This window comes from Rhagoletis zephyria, unplaced genomic scaffold (assembly GCF_001687245.7).
Source record: "Rhagoletis zephyria isolate East Lansing unplaced genomic scaffold, Rhagoletis_zephyria_1.1 Rzeph_scaffold_02472, whole genome shotgun sequence".
Lineage (NCBI taxonomy): Eukaryota > Metazoa > Arthropoda > Insecta > Diptera > Tephritidae > Rhagoletis > Rhagoletis zephyria.
In genome coordinates, this window is record NW_016159556.1 from 79342 (window position 1) to 82404 (window position 3063).

Consider the following 3063-nt stretch of genomic DNA (forward strand, 5'->3'; position numbering starts at 1 on the left):
CGAACCGAACACTGATTTTGGTAATAAAATTCAATGATTTGCAAGCGTTGCTCGTTAGTAAGTCTATTCATGATGAAATGTCAAAGCATACTGAGCATCTTTCTCTTTGACACCATGTCTGAAATCCCACGTGATCTGTCAAATACTAATGCATGAAAATCCTAACCTCAAAAAAATCACCCGTTAGTAAAATAGTTTAATACACATTTTATTTAGATTTTTAATCAAGCTTAAAGTACAATATCGCGGCAATTCAAGCCTATACTTATGTGTATAATTATAAAGGTCAAGGGTAAATATGTTCAATAATATTATTGTTGCACAATATAAAAATAAAAGTCCAAATCAAATATGAAACACTTAAAAATTTATATAAAATCATAAACAGTTACTTAAAATTTTTAAAGTGACAACAAGGACTTTAATTATTTGTAGCAATAATGTCAACAAATACATTTTACATAGTACATATAGTGTCACAAAATTATCCTACCTTACAAATCGTTCAAAGTCATACAAGCGATTTTAACCTTAAAAAATGCAATAATGTAGGCTCATAATGTGCTTTGGATAAGCGTTGCTACTTTTGAAAATTTTCTTTCGAAAAGTTATAAATACATATAGTTAATGTTTTTTCCATTTTTATAGCTGTCGGCTCCGTTTAGAAGAGTCTTACATAGACATAAAGGCATTTGGCGATTTTATTTTGAAGATGCATTTTTGTTCATTTAATGTTCTTATTCTCTTACTTATAAATTAACTTAAATAAAGTACCCGCGGTTATCGTAAATTTGATTTTGTTAAGGTGAAGTCATTTAATTTTTTTCTATGTAATCCGCCGGGTGAAATACGTTCACACAACAAAAATCTTTTAAAAAATTATTTTTTTTGTTTCTTTACTTAAAAAATATATTACAATAATTTAACTGTGTTAGCAGAAACAAAATCATTTCTAACTAGTATAGTGACATCGATTCAAAAAATTATACTCGTACACATTTTTTTTTTTTTTTTAGTTGCATTCATAAACATTTCATAATTAAATACGCATTGTATAAAAAGCACTTTGGATTTTTCACTCTAAGGCAACTTGGTGATATTTCCGCTCTTTTTATTTACTTTTATGATTTTTGATTTTGTATATGCTTGTGTTGTTGTTGCTTTAGCTGGAAGGCGCTTGGAATTACCGGTCAGCCGCGCATGAAATTTGCTTAAAATTAAAAGATGTTCCTTAAAGTTGTTCAGCCGCTGCAAGTGGAAAATCAAAATTTAAATAATTTCACACAATGAAATACGATTTATAAATCAATGTTCAGAGGAAAAAGGTGATAAAGCATTAATTCAAGCAATAAACTATTTTGGAAATAAAAAACGAAATCAATTGGTATTAGGTCATTTTTTTGTAAAATAAAAAAATAAGTTTGCACTCTTCAAGCAAAAACCAATGAGCGATGCATTTGTCTGTCACCTTATATACACTTTGACAAAAATCTATGGGTAGGAAGGGGGAAAAATAAAGTGTTATTGGGTAAAAAATTGTTATTAAAATTGCTTACTTGTGCTGGCTTTGACATGCAAACAGCCAATCGGTTGGGAATTCATCGCGCTTCACAAAATTCGGTTCTTTACAAAAAGTCATTCATATTGATGTAGTTTTTAAAACTGAAGAAGAACATAACAAATAACATAACGAGGTTGCATTTCAAAATATTAATAAACTAGGAATATACATACATACATAGCTATGTATTTATGTAGGTAATTGCAATTAAAATATTGAAATGGATATGAAAATTACGATACAGAAACACAAAACATGTAGAAAGCATATGAAATGGGTGCAAATAAGAGACACAAGAAAAGTATGGAAAAAGAAATGGTAAGCAAGGAATCTGCACAGATCGATCGATTCGTTCTTCTGCCTGAACTCGAGTAAGCTGTTTCGCGGAACAAAATCTAATTTGGAATCGAATTGGCTGCAAATGTTTTCTCTTATCGTATAATCGAACTGCTCGAATGAGGCAATATTCGAATAGTAAAATTCGAATAGTGGTATTCGAATAAACGTGCACCGTCGAATATTCGAGTAATCTCTGGCTGTCGAATATTCGAATGATCGCTCGTGTTCGATTACTCAAATATTTGCAGTGCGGGAATTCTTATATAGTTTATATTATTAGGTCGCTAGACGGATCCACATTCGTTTAGGGATTTCAAGCAAAATTTTGATTTGCTCCAACGGCTTAAATATATTTATGTGAGGAATATTCGCAAATTATTGCGATTACCATCTAAGCCAATTGCAATGCCATTGAAAGGTGACCGGCACAGTTTTCAGAAGAATATATAATATATATAATAGAATCGATAATATAAATTATAGTAATTTATCGCGATGTTTTTCCTCGCCCCCGTAGTGCTCCTCTGAAAACACCGATAACGGCATTAAACAATAGAAATTAGTAGCACAACTTAATTTGAGTGAAGATGGGGTTATGCCGAGCATACTGCAAAAGTTTTTAGCATACTTTGTTACAAACTATGTCTAAAAACCGAGTACGTTTTCTCATGAGTAGGGATGTCATAAAAAATAAACGATTAATTAATCATATGATTAATCACAAGCAAAAAAAAATGATTACAATTAATTGCCGTTATTGGGAAATAATCGATGAATCGAATTTTTAAAGGAACTTTTTACAGTGAGTATTCACAAAAATATTTTTCCATAAAAAATTTTGAACTCACTTGTTAATTAACCTTAAATGAAATCAAACGAGTATTTTTAGCGCCGATAATTATTTATCCATTTTTACAAAAACAAAAGTTTTGATAAGTGTTTTGTTGTTAAGCGGTTGCGTTTCTCGGTGGCTGTAAAACCAGCTTTTGAAAAAAAGGCGCTTAACAGGCACCGGGGTATCAACTAAATGGCAGTTTGTTTTCGAAAGTCCGTTCGAAAGTTTTGGGCAAACAGTTCTAATTTCCTCAATGTTGACCAACTTGCCTACCTACGGCTTATTTACAACAAACTTCTAGCATTTGACCAACTGGTTCGCCGATAAA

At 31.0% G+C, this 3063-nt stretch overlaps 1 long non-coding RNA gene across 1 annotated transcript; it reads right to left on the reverse strand.

Annotated features, from left to right (window-relative positions):
• Window positions 1-651: 651 nt before the first annotated feature.
• Window positions 652-1696, reverse strand: LOC108366971 (uncharacterized). The gene is made up of 2 exons (XR_001848181.1): window positions 1557-1696; window positions 652-1248 (listed from the first exon to the last, which is right to left on the reverse strand). It is a non-coding gene; the product is annotated as an uncharacterized LOC108366971 (long non-coding RNA).
• Window positions 1697-3063: the final 1367 nt, after the last annotated feature.